The 17,046-nt window shown below is 44.3% G+C and overlaps 1 protein-coding gene across 2 annotated transcripts in view; it reads right to left on the reverse strand.

Moving 5' to 3' along the window:
- Positions 1–17,046, reverse strand: part of REEP2 (receptor accessory protein 2) — a 69,949-nt gene that overhangs the window by 25,628 nt on the left and 27,275 nt on the right. Inside the window, exon 10 of one of the 2 annotated variants that reach the window (XR_005583698.1) lies at positions 14,468–16,265. The exons of the other annotated variant lie outside the window; for it this stretch is intronic. The gene's annotated coding sequence lies outside the window, so the exon portion shown is untranslated. Of the gene's footprint in view, positions 1–14,467; positions 16,266–17,046 lie in introns of those variants that run through there. 2 annotated transcript variants of the gene reach the window in all.

Raw genomic sequence — 17,046 nt, forward strand, 5'->3', positions numbered from 1 at the left:
ATATCTCCTCTTATCCTTCTTTTGGTTAAGGAAAACAAACCGAGCTCCTCAAGTCTCCTTTCATACGACAGGCTTTCCATTCCTCGGATCATTCTAGTAGCCCTTCTTTGTACCCGTTCCAGTTTGAATTCATCCTTCTTAAACATGGGAGACCAAAACTGCACACAATACTCCAAATGAGGTCTCACCAACGCCTTATATAACGGGACTAGCACCTCCTTATCCCTACTAGAAATACCTCGCCTAATGCATCCCAAGACCGCATTAGCTTTTTTAACGGCCACATCACATTGCCTACTCAGTCATCCTATGATCAACCAGGACTCCTAGGTCCTTCTCCTCCTCCGTTACTTCCAACTGGTGCGTCCCCAGCTTATAACTAAAGTTCTTGTTAATCATCCCTAAATGCATAACCTTACACTTCTCACTATTGAATTTCATCCTGTTACTAATACTCCAGTTTACAAGGTCATCCAAATCTCCCTGGAGGATATCCCTATCCTTTTCCGAATTTGCAATACTTCCCAACTTGGTGTCATCCGCAAACTTTATCAGTCCACTCCTACTCTTGGTTCCCAGGTCAGCGATAAATAGATTGAATAAAATCGGACCCAAAACCGAACCTTGAGGAACTCCACTGGTAACCTCCCTCCAACCCTTGTCTAAAAAATCTGTTACTTTCTCAAAGAAGGAGATCAGGTTGGTTTGGCACGATCTACCTTTTGTAAATCCATGCTGTAATTTGTCCCAGTTGCCATCGGCCTCATGCTCCGTAACCACTCTCTCCTTTGAAATTTTTTCCATGATTTTGCATACTACAGATGTTAAACTAACAGGCCTGTAGTTACCCGGGTCACTTTTTTTCCCCTTCTTGAATATAGGAACTACATTAGCTAATCTCCAGTCAAACGGTACAATCCCCGAGTTTAGAGATTTATTAAAAATCATCGCTAACGGGCTTGCAATTTCACTCGCTAATTCCCTTAATATTCTAGGATGAAGATTATCCGGGCCCCCCGATTTACTTCCGTTTAGCTGTTCAAGTTTGGCTTCTACCTCAGATACCGTAATGTCTACCTCCATATCTTCATTCCCATCAGTCCCTCTACCACTATTCCTTAGCCCTTCATTAGCCTCATTAAAGACCGAGGCAAAATATTCGTTCAGATATTGTGCCATTCCAAGATTATCCCTAATATCCACTCCGTTTAAAGTTTTAAGCGGTCCCACTTCTTCTTTCTTGGTTTTCTTGCACTTTTACACCCAAAAGTAATGAAGGAACATAATAATTGAGTGCTGCTGTTGTTACCAAAAATATGCAGAACTGCATGATAGCCAAGTGTTGTGCCTATTTTTTAAAAAAGGCAGTTGGAGTAATCCTGAGCATTATAGCCAAATAAATCTTACGCCTCAGCACTAGCCAATTGGATTAAACAAACAACTAAAAGCAGAATTACAAAATACCTATATGAACATATGATATGATAGAGACAAACCAGAATGCCTTCTGAAAAGAAAAATCATGACTCACTAAAGTATTAGAATTTTGTGTTTGTGTCAGCAAGATAGTGGACACAAGAAAACTGGTTGGTGTAATTGATTTGGACTTTGAAAAACTCTTTATCCTTTTAAGAGGTACTTTGTCAAAGAAAACTAAGTTTTGGGACTGGGAACTGGGAAAGAAACAAAACCTGTAGGGCTAAATCAGGGGTAGGCAAGGCAACCTATGGCACGGGTGCCGAAGGCGGCACGTGAGCTGATTTTCAGTGGCACTCACACTGCCCAGGTCCTGGCCACAGGTCTGGGGGGCTCTGCATTTTAATTTAATTTTAAATTAAGCTTCTTAAACATTTTAAAAACCTTATTTACTTTATATACAACAATAGTTTAGTTATATATTATAGACTTATAGAAAGAGACCTTCTAAAAACTTTAAAATGTATTACTGGCATGCAAAACCTTAAATTAGAGTGAATAAATGAAGACTCGGCCCACCACTTCTGAAAGGTTGCTGACCTCTGGGCTAAATGGTCAGTTTTGACGATCGCTGAAGATTCACAATGGTGTGCTACAAGGTTCCATACTTGGGCCCCTATCCTGCAACTGGATCTTCAAAAAAGGAATCTCTATTGCAGGAACAGTATTCTGCTTGGGTGCAGCTAGATCTGGTGTTACGTGATGTATTAATTCATCTAGAAGATGGAGTGAGTAGTGAAATGAAAGTATTTGCATCTGACACAAAAATTACTCAGGTTAGTAAAGAACAGAAAACCTGAGGCACTTCAAAGGGGCCTAACAAAACTAAGTGAATGAGCAATATGATGGGCAGCTGAAATTCAAAGCTGACAAATGCATCATTATATTGGAAGGAATAATTTGAACAGCTCATACACCTTTTGGCGTTTTGAAGTAACTGTAATAAGGCAGAAGACATGGACCACACTGGAGAGCCTCAATGACAACCTCTAATCAATGTGCAGGTCGGAAAAGCAAACACAGCTTTAGGAAGCATAAGGAATGTGGCAAAGCGTAATATTTTTAACGTTACAGTGTCATTATCTATTATAGCCTCACCTGGAATAATGTGTTTTTCCAGGCCTCATCACCCATCTTTGAGCTGCTCTATTTCTATTACATCTTTTTGAAGACAGCGTGACCAGAACTGAGCACAGTATTCCAGGTGGGAACGTATAAAATGTTAGGATGCATAATGAATGGGACTGAAAAGATCAAGACTGTTTAGAAAATAGACTAGCAAGGGACATAATAGTAGTATACATAAAAAGGAATGATAAAAGGTAAATCAGGTGCCCCTAGCTGCTTGCTCATAAAATACAAGAACAAGAGGACACTCAATTAAGTTGAAAGGCAACAAGTTTTAAATTGAGGCTTTTGGGTTTTTTTCCCAAATTCTCAATGCGTAATCAATCTATGGATCTCACTGCCACCAGATATCAAGGGCCAAGAAATCTATAGGGTTAAAACAAAAATTAGATTTTATATGGTTAATGTGAACATCCAGAGTTACAAGAGATTAGATAAAGAAGGATACAAACCCTCATTCTTCAGTGCACAAACCAACCACTAACTGATGAAAGAAGCTTCTCCTATAGGCAGGTTATTTCATAATCATCCAGTAGAGGATTTCAACATTTCATACTGGCCAGTGTCAGAGAGAGGAGACTGGACTAGGTGGCTTGCTGATCTGATGTCTGAGTTGGGCTGGCAATTCCCATGTACCTATCCCTTCTATGAAGTAATGATCCTAGGGGGTAAACAGTGGGCATGTTTATCACGATCACTGTTCCTGTGTATGGAGGTGAGGGAGGATGGCTATATGGAAGTATAAGTCTCGTAAGTTGACAGTCATGAACCAATCTTGAACCTGAAGGGACTGAATGATGGAGGCAAGCAATATGATTCTGAATGTGAGACAGAGTATGTATTTCTTCAGTCTTCTAGGGTCTAGGATAGGATGGAGACCACCTTTCTTCTCTTCTTCAGGATAAGGAAATACCAGGAATAGAGCCTCTTCCCTTGTGCTCCTTTGTGGCTCCTAGACTAAGCAAAGTGACCACTTACTTCAATTGGCTCTTGTGAGAAGGGCTCCTGAAGCCTGGAGAAAGGGGCGGGTGTAGGGGGAATAAAGATTAGAGAACTGGATAGGGTAGTCATGGATGATTATATGTAACACACACATTTGTCAGATGTAATGGCAGAACAAGCCTGATGGAAAAGGACAAGGTGGCATCTGAAGAAGACATTTAGCTCTGGAAAGGCTCCTGTGGCTCTTCACACTCCCATCAGACCTGCTACCTTGAAGCAGATGAGGAGAATGGCAGGTGCCTCTTGGCATACCTATGCTTTTCCCTAAGAGGTTAGTCAGGTTGCTTGAGAGTAGGTGGGCATCCTCTGTCTCTGCTGTGGTTGATATCTCTAGGGCTTGTGATAGGGTGCTGAAGTACACACAAGGTGGCCCTAGGATCCTCGAGGGAATAAAGTCTCATCTATCTACTTATTGAACTGCCCCATTCCCTGAAATGGCAGATCTTGCAGCCACAAGGATCTCTGCATTGTAACAGCTGTGTCCATGACCTAGCAGCTATGTCAGAGGCATTCACAGCGGCCTGCAAGGATATTTTTGACATGAACTAGCCTTCTTTTACTATGGGCTTGAGCTTCTGCCTAGAGTCCTGCCGTTACCTTGTCCCACATAAGGAAATTATACTTCACAAAGAGGGCTTGGAAGCTTGCAATGTGAAGCTGCATTGAGGAAGAAGAGTATTCCTTTTCTATCAAGAGGTTGAATTTTTGGGGATACTCTTTGCAGATTTTAACTTCTCTTGCACTGCAAACAGTACAGTGGATTGGGGTGAACAAAGAATTGCTTAAGTCCTGTGTGGCACTTGATACCTCCTCTTGACTCTTCTGGCTGTAGGAGAAAGGGTGTCAGGTGTTTGCGATGGCATCTTTGCAGGGTTAAATATTCCCTCATTAATAGGGAGCTGAGGAACTTAATGTCAAAAAATTTGAGATACTTTGTATATTACAGAAGTCTCAATATCCAGGGTCTGAATCTAGGCAGTAGCTCCTGGAGTGCCTCCAGGTCATTTGGTGCTGGGGTACCAGGGCTGAAGCCACTGTCTGATCCAGGCATAATGAAGATTCTTTAGGAGGCAGATCTCCTGTATGCTGGGTGAATGCCTACATGAAAATAATTTTTAAGATCAAGAGTGGGACAGCAGGCAAAAACTCGACTGGTGCAAACAAGGAACCTCCCTGCTGGCATGCCTTTGGTTGTGCAGGGGAAAAGGCATGCAAAAACCCAAAGGCCTTATGAGAACTCTTAACAGTGATCCACCTTGATCCAGTGATGGGATTATGGTAGATCAGGTGACCATTCTGAACCTCAGACATCAAATGTAGGCGCTCAGTAGCCTGAAGTCTATAATAGGTCTTCATCCTCCTCTTTTCCTGGAGAGGAGGAAGTACCCTGAGTAGAAGCCTCACCCTATGTGCCAAGGATATACTGGTTCTATGAATCCCAGCTGTAGAAGCTATTACACCTCTTGAATGAAAATCCTCTTGTGCATGGGGTCCCTGAAGCGGGATGGGATGGGTAGATTTGGAGGGAGTAGTGAAGTAAAATTGGATAGTATATCCTGTTAAGACTCACCAGCACCTGTCTGATGTAATTGACTGCCAGTTTGTTGAAAATTGGGCTAGTCCACCTCCAAAGAGAGTGTGTGGGGAAGGCAGGAGAACCAGATCCTACCCTGTCAGGTTAGTTGGTCTGCAGCTCCGGAGAGTCCCATCAAAATGGCTGTTTTGACTGAGGAGCCATGTTAGAGGAGAATGAAGATGGTGCATTAGATCTCCTTCTTTGCACCTTCTGTCACTTGCAGCATGGTTTGTATTGCTGCTGGTGGTAGGAGGGTGGAGTAGTAGGCCCTTTTCTATGATATGTTGGTCACCTAGTGTACTTTCATGTGTGTGCTGGAGTGTAAATCCTCAAGGATCTAAACATGGCTCTAGAATCCTTGAGGGTGTACAGTAACTCATCAGTTCTCTCACTGAACAGATTATTACCCTCTAAAGGGAGGATCTTCCATTGCTATCTGCACTTCCCTTGGGATGCAGGACAAAAGGAACCAGGCTGCCCATCACATGAGCATAGCTATTGCCAGGGCGCAAGATACAGTGCTGCATTCACTGATGCTTAAAAGGACTTTCTGGCCAGCAGCTGACTTTCATCAATGATGGATTGAAACTGCTATCTGCAGTCCTGGGGCAGTTTGTGAACTCGGATAAACAGTTATAATTAATAAAACCATATTTTACCATGAGTGATTGATAACTTGCAATATGGAATTGTAGACATGGTGACAAATAAGATTCCTGACAAACAGGTCTAGCTGGTTAGCAGTGCAGAGAACATTCAAGTTGCTGATTAATGTGTAAGGCAACAAGGCCCTTCTGAAACTTGCTTGCGAGAATTTTATAAGAGAAGCAAGAAGAGGATGAAATAGTTTGTAAGCAAAATTCCTATCTACAGGAGAGACACTCCAAAGTGCAAAATCAAGAGGAGAGCCAAGTGACAGTTTCCATCCTGAAGGAGCAGCTAGTGATAGGATGAGGGATGATGGGTTAAGACATGAAATGAAGCAGAAATTCAAGGAGCAGCCTACATTGTCTTTTTCTGACCTGAGGGCAGGCACTGAGTGGTCTGAGGAAGATGTGTGACGTTTCCCTAGTGTTATCTGGACCAGTGACCTACTAGATCACTCCAATCCTCAACTCTGAGAACCAGCCTTATCCTGCTCTGCTGTGAGAACCCCCCACTCCTGGACTGTTCATGCACAGCCTCTAGCATGTAAGCTGCTCCCAGTTATGCGAGTGAGCACTTTTGGCCAGACACTGCTTCAACTGAGCAACCAAAAGACACTAGCCAATATTTCTGGTCCCAGACACAACCCTAGGAACCTCCATCTTGCAGTGCCAAGTTTTGCCCGCAGGACACTGCAAACTTATGAGAGTTTGTCAATTTAACAAAGAAATTGGTATGTACCAGGCTTGTTATTCCAAGGGGAGTCTCTTACATGCTTCAAATCAAATGCACTGCTTTAGGTAGAATATGCAAACAAATTTATTAACTACAAAAGATAGATTTTAAGTGATTATAAGTCAAAGCACAACAAGTCAGATTTGGTCAAATGAAATAAAAGCAAAAACGCATGCTAAGCTGATCTTAACACTTTCAATGCCCTTACAAACTTAGATGCTTCTCACCATAGGCTGGCTGATTGCCCTTCAGCCAGGCTCTCCCCTTTGATCAGTGCTTCAGTTGCTTGGTGGTAGTGTCTGTAGATGGAGGTGGGAGAGAGAGAGCATAGCAAACATCTGTCCCTTTTATCATGTTCTTTCTTCCCTCTTGGCTTTGCCCACCCCCCACTTCAGAGTCAGGTGAGCATTACCTGATTGTAGTCCCAAACTGACCAGGGGGAGGGTGACTCAGTCGACTGTCCAATAGATCCTTTGTTGCTGCCTAGGCCAGTGTCCTTTGTTCCTGTGAGGCTGGGGTGGGTTTGGAATTGCTGGCTTTAAAGTGGGCTGCTATGGAAAAATTCCATGCCCTGATGAGGGGTGAACTGCCCCTCTACTCCTGGAGAGTTTTCCCCGGGCTTGTTTTAAGCCACAAGGACACATTTTCAGTCTCATAACTTTATACATGAAATTATAACCTATAACATTACTATAACAATGCTCAATGCATCATGAGCCTTCCGAAGACATCCGACATGACAAACTTCGCATTGGATACCACACAATCAATTATAAGGATGAACATGGGGATGCTGGGTGTTCCCTCGAGGTACAGAGTGTCACAGGATGAACTTTTTATTTGAAGGAGTTTGAAATAAAGGTAATTGTAGGGAAACAAAATGAAGGAGATAGCCGAACCATCGTGGCTGATCTGGAGAATACCACCACTGTCTTGGCGAGTTTGAACAAAGCAGTACAAAGAGTTGGCGATCAACAAGAACTGTTTAGAGTAGTGTATCAATCAAATCTTTCACTGAGACAACAATGCATTCTGAGAGGCAGAAAACTGCAGGAGATCGCCATTAAGAGATAGTCAGGGCAAACTGGTTTGCTATGGATGCCATGAGTCTCATTACATCTGGAGAGAATGTCCATGTAACTGAAAGGATCAAGGAAGAATTTATTCTCTTAGGAGAGAGGGAGAGAGAGAGATGAAGGTCAAAACTCAAGTGAGGGCAGAAGAGACTCTCAAAAAGGGGACAAGACCCCCACTACCTCACCTAGAGTGGGTTTACAGATGGTTAGAACAATGGCCAGTCCGCAGAGGAAAAGAAGGCATCAGAGCTTTTGGAGCCAACCTCACTGTATAAGTTGAGTTTGGAAGGCTGAAGACATGGTGTTTACTTGACATGGAGTCTGAGGTCACCACCGTGATGGCAAGTTACTTTTATAAGAACCTTGCAAGACCTCATGCCATGGGAGATACCAGCTGGGTAACGTTGACAACAGCTAATGGATTAGATATTCTGGTGATTGGAGATTTGGAGGCAGATAGTCACTGCTTAGTACACATATTGCCTTAGAAGGGCATTTTTATTGTCTGGGATGCTTATTTGAGCCTGAGATGGCAGGACTGGAGTTCCCATGATCCTGGACATGAACATCATTAAGGATTTATATAGACTCTTTGGACCCTAGTGCAGCTTTCAGGAGGACTGTACTATGAGGAGAGTGTCATGCATCTGGGCGAAAGTAAATGCTCAGTGTCAGAAGATTCAACAGCCAGGCAGGATTGGATATGTACAAGTAGCTGGGAATAAAAGTGTCACAATTCCACCAACGAATGAGTGTCAGGTGCAAGGTCTTTGTTGTCTACAGTGGATATCCTCATGCCAAGTTTTAGTCACTCTACCTATGATGACAAGCTTACCAGCAGCGGTTGTCATAGCTCATGTATGGCCAAATCTTAGGAAGGAGTGTTGCCAGTCCAAATGTTGAATATCAGTGTCCAGGTGGCCTAGTTATCACCCTGGACCTGAGTGGCTGGGATAGTATGACCAGTCAGGATCGCGCCTCCAGAAATCTTGGAGATTGACCAAGGCACTGTAGTGAGGGTTCAGGAGGCTCAGGAAAAGAAAGAGGGAAAGACTCACTACCACAAGAGCAGAAGCCAGAAACTGTTTCTCTGAAAGTAGACTGGGAAATGTTGCGTCCTGTTCAGAAACAGCAGTTGAGAGAGCTACAGAAACAAAGATGTGTTTTCTAAATCCGATAGTGACCTGGGGTATACTGAAGTAGTGGTGCTTTGTATACCCACTGGAAATAAAGGACCCATAAAGCTGAGACATAGAAGAGTTTCTCCCCATGTGTACAAGGAATTCAAGAACCACATACAAAATTTGGTGTCTCAAGGAATTCTCAGAGAAAACAGCAGTCCTTGGGCTTTTCCTCTGGTGACCATCAGAAAACAGGATGAGTCCATATGGTTCTGCTCTGATTACAGGAAACTGAACATGGGGACAAAGAATGATGCCTATCCATTGACAAGGATGGACTAATCACTAGATGCACTGGGTTGAGACACTGTTCTCCTCTCTTGATCTAATGGCTGGATATTTCCAGGTAGCAATGGGGCCTGAAGATATTGGGAAAACAGCCATGACTACCCCATTTGAACTGTTTGAGTGTATTTGCATGCCCTATGGGTTATGCAATGCTCCAGCCACCTTCCCAAGATTGATGGAGACAGTATTAGGAGATTAGGTATTTGAGAGTCTCCTAAATCATTTAGATGACATACTCATGTTCTCACATGTTAATCCAGAGAAGACCAGGGCACTGGAAAACTGGCCCAGATCAAAAAGTCCAACTGAAGTCAAGAGAATGCTTGGTTTTATAAACTATTACCGAAGATTTGTTCCTGGGTTTGTGAAGATCTCCGTCCTTTGAATTAGCTAGTGGGGAAGCTCAAATGAGGGGCTAGGGTAGTACCTTTTGAGGGGACACCAGAATGCCAATGAGCTTTTGAAGAGTTGAAAAGGAGACTGATGACTACTCCAATTCTAGCATATCCAGATTTCAAGCTGCCATTTATACTGACTTCTGATGCTAGTTTCTGTGGCTTAGGAGCTATACTGAGCAGGTACAGGAGGGAGTGGAACGAGTGATAGCATACACTAGTAGGTGACTCCATAATTACAGCACATTCAAGTTGGAATTGCTGGCTTTAAAGTGGGCTGCTATGGAGCAATTCAAAAAGAGTATCTGATGTATACAAAGTTTAATATGAAGACAGCTCACAATCCCCTCAAGTAGTTAGACTCGGCAGATTTGCATGTTATGGAACACCCATAGCTGGCACAACTCACTAAATTAGATTTTGAAATCTGTTACAAACCAGAAAAAGTGAATGGACACGTGTATGAACTATCCACTTTGCCTGTATGGAATGAACCCGAAGGAAAAGATCAGCAGAATGATTTTATCCTCATTAAATCAGAAGAGGTGTGGCCTAGCTTATGGATGGAAAAGGGTGAAGAGAACTCTCAGGAAACAAGAATGGTGGGATTGTCCTGTCCAGTGAGTTTATTACAGGATGTCAATTATTCCCCTGAGGCATTGAAAAGAATGTAGATGAAGGATCTGGATGTTGGTCCTGTTACTCTTACTGAGGGTGAAGAGAGAAAGACCAAGATAAATGTGATGCTCTCACTCTTGAGAGAAAGAAATGGAGGTGGCAGCAGAATAGATTGGTTTTACATCAAGGTCTGCTATATCACCACCTTACATGCCCTTGGGATGGCAAGAATTTGCTACAACTGACAGCTGTGAAGGGAGATAAATGAAGCTAAACACGATCATGGAGGACACTTTGGAGAATAGGGTGCTTTAGAGATCACGAGGAGGAGTTACTATAGGATTGGTGTGACTCAAGATGTACAGAACTGGATACAACAGTGCAAGAGATATGCTCTTGCTAGGGATGCATTTCCTCAAGAGAGTGTGGCCATAATTTGTGTGACCATATCAGCACCTTTAGAAGTGTTAGCAATGGACTATACACTGTTGGAACCCAATACAGTGGCAGCACCTACCAGAAGTCAGACTGTCTACACAGCTGCTAAAGCAATCATCAAAAATTGGATATCATTATGGGTGTCCCACCAGGCTACACTCAGATCAGGGGAGAAACTTTGAAGCTGGAGAGCTCCAGCAACTGTGTCACCTATATGGTATATCTAAAAGTCACAACATCATATCATCCTCAGGGAAATGGACAATGTGAATGATTTAACCGAACTATGCATGAAATGTTGAGGACACTAGTAGCAGAGAGGAAGATAAATTGGAATCAATATTTGTGAGTTGGCAACAGCCTACAATGGGCATATACACAGTTCCATAGGGTACTCTCACCCTTTTACTTAATGTTTGGCAGAGATCCTCGTTTACCTCTGGATCTTCAGGTAGAGATCACTATCAAACATATAGCTAAGGGTAGCATAAAATCCCTCCTTACCCTGTGAAGGGTTAAGAAGCTCAGACAACCTGGTTGGCACCTGACCAAAAGGACCAATAAGGGGAGAAGATACTTTCAAATCTGTGGGGGAAGGTGTTTTTGTTTTGTGTTCCTTTGTTCTCTCCAGGTCAGCGAGGAACCAGGGCAGGGTAAATACATCTCCCCAAGCCATATCTGCACTAAGCATCTAATATTACAGAAATAGTAAGTAATGGCAAGGAAATGCGTTAGATTATCTTTTGTTGTAGCTTGTGAATTTTCCCTGTGCTAAGAGGGAGGTTTATCCCTGTTTTTGTAACTTTAAAGTTTTGCCTAGAGGGGAAATCCTCTGTGTTTTGAATCTTTTTGTTACCCTGTAAAGTTATCTTCCATCATGATTTTACAGAGGTGATTCTTTTATCTTTTTTTTTAAAAAACAAGATTCTTTTAAGAACCTGATTGTTTTTCAGTGTCCTAAAGACCCGAGGGGTTGATCTGTGCTCACTTTGTAACCAATTGGTTAGGATATTATTCTCAAGCCTCCCAAGGAAAGGGGGTATAGGGGCTTGGAGGGAAATTTTGGAGGAGGTAGGGCTCCAAGTGGCCATCCCTGAAGGTTTGTTTAAATCACTTGGTGGTGGCAGCGATACCAAGGGCAAGAAAGGAATTTGTGCCTTGGGGAAGTTTTAAACCTAAGCTGGTAGAAATAAGCTTAGGGGTTTTTTTCCACGCGGGTCCCTACATCTGTACCCCAGAGTGGGGAGGGAACCCTGACAATCACAGAGCCAACTGAAGCAAGAAACCTAGAGGAGTGGTCTGCGAGCATCACAAAAAAGTTAAAAGAACAGGAGTACTTGTGGCACCTTAGAGACTAACAAATTTATTTCAGCATAAGCTTTCGTGGGCTACAGCATCAGAAGAAGTGAGCTGTAGCCCATGAAAGCTTATGCTGAAATAAATTTGTTAGTCTCTAAGGTGCCACAAGTACTCCTGTTCTTTTTGCGGATACAGACTAACATGGCTGCTACTCTGAAAAAAGTTAAAGGCTGCGGTCATGACCAGGATGTGAGTGGTCTGATCTAGTGGGCAGAGCAGGAGTCGGAAGTCAGGCTGGGTCAGATCCCAGGAGGTCAGAGTCTGAGACAGGCCAGAAGGCAAAACTGAGAGTCAGGTGTCAGGAGGCAGGCAGGGTCAGGTTACCAAGAGATCAGAAGCAGGACACAAATGTGAGAGCAGAACCATAGATCTATAACTAGAGTTGAGACAGGTCAGGATACCAGTAAGTCAAGCCAGGGGAGCAGGAAGCACAAGGCACACAGTCCAGGGCAAGGTGGATCCCAGTTCCATGAACAACTTCCTGTTCCTGTGCTGAGTTTAAATAAGGGCTGTGGACCAATCAGGGCCCCTCATGTTCTGCAAATCAACTCCCAGGACTGGTGTCTTCTATCTGAGTTCAGCTCCTATTCTGACAATAGTTAGCAGGTCCCTGGGTGGCAGATTGAATCTGCTTGCTCTACAGAGCCCTGTGGACCGGGATTCAAGACCCATGGTCCCTGACATCTGGGTTTGTGGGAAGTCCCTGCTCAGTTGGTCTGCTGTCGTGTTCTGACATCCTGGCAGATAGGATGCTGAAATGTCTATATTGGCAATCCACCAATTCCAACGGCATATTGCCTCTGTGCACAGGGGTATTATTGCGCCCCCCCCCTTGGTGATTTACATAGAACATGCATGCTATATTGTCCTTAAGGATCTTGATGGTCTTGTTCTGGATTAAAGGGAGGAAGTGCTCGCATGCGTTTCGGACTTCCCTTAGCTCCAGTATGTTTATCTGCAGGTTGGATTCTGCTGGAGACCAGCGACCCTGGATCGTGTTGTCACGTAAACATGCTCCCTCATCCCATGAGGGAGGTGTCTATCGTGATTGTTATTGTAGGAGCTTTCTGCTGAAAGGGGACACCTAAGCAGACGTTCTGTGGTTGTGCCCACCATGTGAGCGAGTCCTTTACCCTGCAGGGCATTGTGAGATGTCTGTTAAGAGAATGTTTGTGTGGTATATAGACGATTCAAAGCCAGGCCTGTAAGCATCTCATGTGGAGCCTGGCATATTTTACAACAAACGTTGTTGCAGCCATGTGCCCCAAAAGTTGTAAGCACTTTCTGGTGGATGATTGTGGGCTGTCTGTCACCACTGTAATCAAATTGGCTAAGGTGAGGAAGCGCTCTTGAGGTAACCTCACTGTTGCTGTGAGGCTATCGAGGTAGGAGCCTATAAATTCCAGCTGTTGGACAGGAACCACAGTGGACTTCTGTGCATTTATCTGTAACCCAAGATGTGTGAACAGGGTTATCATGGTCTGCATGGCATTTACTGCTGCCTGCTGCATTGGTGCCCTTAGGAAGTCATCTAGGTATGAAAAAAATCATCACCCCTGCCTGCAAAGGTGAGCTGCAATGACAGTAAGAACCCTGGAAAAAACCCTTGGGTTGGTTGACAGGCCGAACGGTAGCACTTTGTATTGGAAATATTGGTTCCCTAGGTTGAATCTCAGGAATTGTCTGTGCACCAGGTGAATGTTAACATGAAAATAAGCATCTTGGAGATCGAGGACCAAGAGTCAATCTCCTTTCTCTAATGCCAGAATTATTGTGGATAAAGTCACCATTTTGAAATGTGTTCTCAAATATTTGTTGAGTTTTCATAAATCCAGGATGGATCTCCATCCGCTGGGCTTTTTCTGAGTAAGAAAGTAATGGGAATAAAACCTCTCCCCCTGTGTTGAGCTGGCAGAAGTTCCACGGCATCTAATTGTATGGGGTGGTTTATTTCCTGTTGTAACAGGTGCTCATGAGAGGGGTCCCTGAAGAGGGACGAGGAAGGGGGTGGGTAGGTGGAATAGAAATAAAGAGGATGGGGTAACCCTTCTGGATAATTTCCAAAACCCATTTGTCTGTAGTGATGGTGTTCCACACTGGGTAATATGGTGACAGACTGTCTCCAAATGGACTGGAGACCGAGATCAAAGAATGTGGAGGTCTAATGCCCTCAACCCCATCTTCAAAATGATTGTCTGGAGGTAGATGATTGAGACGTGGAAGGCTGATCTTGGTTCTGCAGGCGTCTCGTCTGTCTTTGTTTACGTCATTGGTCATACTGTCTTTGGGCTGGGCGTATGGGGCAGTCTGGAATCTCTGGCTGTAAAACCTGCCTTGTTTCTTTTTGTTTGCAGGTACATAGATACGCAGTGTTTTTAAGGTCACCTGTGAGTCTTTTAAGGAGTGTAAGGACATGTCAGTGTTTTCTCAAACAACTTTTGACCCTCAAAAGGGTAAGCCCTCAACGGTGGCTTGGACCTCCCTTGGGAACCTGGAGAGGTGAAGTCAAGATGCTCGACGCATGACCACAGATGTAGTGATGGACCGTGTCATATCTGCAGAGTCGAGAGAGACCTGTAGGGCCATTCTGGCGATGACAGACCCTTCAGAGATGTTTGCTTTGTACAGTTCTTTTTTGTCTTCTGATCGATTTTCAATAAAAGTTGACATTTTGGAGAACAGATTATGCATGTATTTGGCTAGTAGGACTGAAGAATTAGCTTTGCGGAATGGAGTGTAGCTGAGGAACAGGCTTTCCACCCAAAAAGGTCTAGCCTTTTCCAGTCCTTTTCATAAAGGGTGGTTCTAGACTAGTGTTGTTTTCCCCTTTGATTAACCACCTCTACCACCAGCAAGTTTGGTGCAGGGTGGGTGAATAGAAACTCAGCCTCCTTTGCTGGCACATAATACTTCTTGTCAGATCTCTTACAAGAGGGTGACAGATTATTTTTGCAGGGTCCATTATGGCATCATTAATCAGCAGTACAATCTTTGCTATTGGGGATGCCTGAAGTATGTCTGAGCTTGTGTTGGGTCTCTGGTAGCTCTGTAAGGAAGTGTCCAGGGATTCTGCTACTCTTTTGAATAGGTCCTGGAAATATTTGAAATCATCTGCCAAAGTGGGGGATGGTGGCATTATTGTTTCGTCCGGCAATGAAGACGAAATGTGGGTGGGTTGCAGGGTACCACTCTCAGGCTCCTCTACCTCATCATCCTGCATCTCTGAGGGAGCTGGGGCAGTTGATGACGTGGACCATGTTGTTCTGGACCTTGGCCTGAGGTTCTGAGCCCTATATAAGGTCCACGGGTCCCAGTATGCCCAACTGGTTGGAAAGATCATAGTAGGCGGTACCCATGGTTGATCCTGTCAGCAGATGTGTTGTGCTGAAAAGGTCCTGGTTTAAGGGAGGAGTGGCCAGGGGTGTATATCCCTGCCTCGTCCTCTTCTTCCTCCTCGCTGGAGAGAGAAGGGGCTGATCCATCAGGAGTGGTCATCAGGCTTGGACCTGGTCTCGCTGGGCTACCATTGGTACTGAATAAGGGAGTCCCAGGCATTGAAGCAACTATGAAGTCCACCTGTCTCATAAAATGCTGTGGAACCAGGAGGCTCGGTGCCAGGGACTGCAGCATGCACTGGCTCAGAATCAGGGTCAGAGCTGCTGGTGCTGATGACTTGCTGTGTTGTGTAGGTACAGCAGATGATGCCATTGCATGGCTTGGTGCTGGGGTTTTCTTCAGTTCCCTCCATGCTGAGCTGGGAGGCTTGTCTTTAATGCGCATGCCTCCATGAGAGCTAGCCCATATAGGGTTTTTAGCTCTTTGGGAAGTCTCGGTGCCGGACGTTCCCGGTGCCTCACAGTCTGGTGCTCTCAGTACCGTCAGTTCCAGGGCAGATTTTTCACTCAAAGATCGCTTTCTTTTAGGCAAAGCTTGCTGTGGGGATGAGTGAGGCCACTTTTTAGTAGCCTATTTGGGAGCAGGCTCCTTAGCAGCCATTTTTGAAGCAGAGCCCCTGTCAGATGCTGTCACTGGAGACTGTTGGCCAGAAGAAGTCCTGGACTTGGGGTCGGAGGCTGGTCTGAGGGATTTCTCCATCAGCAGGAGTTTCAACTGGAGATCTATAGCCTTCCTTGCTAGCAGTCAATTTTTTGCAATGGGGATACTATTGAGTGATGTGTATCTCACCGAGGCAGCAGACACACTGTGTGGCCATCCGAAACCGGTATCCAAAGTCTGCAAGTCAGGAGCTTTTAAAGCCAGGAGAGTTGGGCATGCCTGAAGGGATACTTGTTTTGAAGAAAGAAGAGGAATAAACCCGGTTTTGTCATCTTTCAAAACCACAGACCAGCTGGGGTGAAAGGAAAGGGGGGGAAAAATAAGATTTTTTTATTTTTAGAAAAAAGTTAATATAAAATAGAGAATATACAGAATTAAATGAAGGGCTAACAAGGCCGGGAAAACAAAACTATTGATCTAAGGTAAGAGAAGCGCTGCTGTCGCTCCAACTCAAGGTGAAGTCAGTAGAGAAGGAACAGGGGGACAGTTGGCTGTGTACGCTGGGTAGCTGCTTGGAGTGTCACGAGATGGCTGCCGCATGTGTGCAGCCAACCAGGCACTGCTACTACAAATCTCTGATTACAAGTGCAGGGTGCCAAGACACTTAAAGTGGAGCACCCACAAGAACACTCCTTGAAGAAGAGCCAAGTGTTCAGCTAGATATGAATATGAGCTTATCATCTCAGGCCAAGGTCAGTGACAAGAAACTGAAAAGGCAGTTGGGCCAGCGCCATCCTTTATAGCCTCTGTAGGGAGCACTAGGGTAGGTGGGGCACATTTGCGGCCAAAAGACACTGCTAGCAAAAACCTTCCAGTCTTGGGTGTATACAGAATCAGAAGTGGAATACACAGAAGAACAAGCACTCAAAGAAGAATCCTTTCCTATTCCTTCTCCCCTAAAAACTTCACCATTCATGGCAATAACTGGTCTGCTATAGGACAAAAATTCCAAGCAGCAACCACATTTCCTGATGGTCTCTCAGGAGAGCCCAATCCCCTGAGCTACTCTTCTGATCCTCTCCTACAGGACCCCACTCAGTCACAGAATTCTTTCTTCATTCCCAAAAGTATCC

This window comes from Mauremys reevesii, linkage group 8 (assembly GCF_016161935.1).
Source record: "Mauremys reevesii isolate NIE-2019 linkage group 8, ASM1616193v1, whole genome shotgun sequence".
In the NCBI taxonomy this organism is placed as follows: Eukaryota; Metazoa; Chordata; order Testudines; family Geoemydidae; genus Mauremys; species Mauremys reevesii.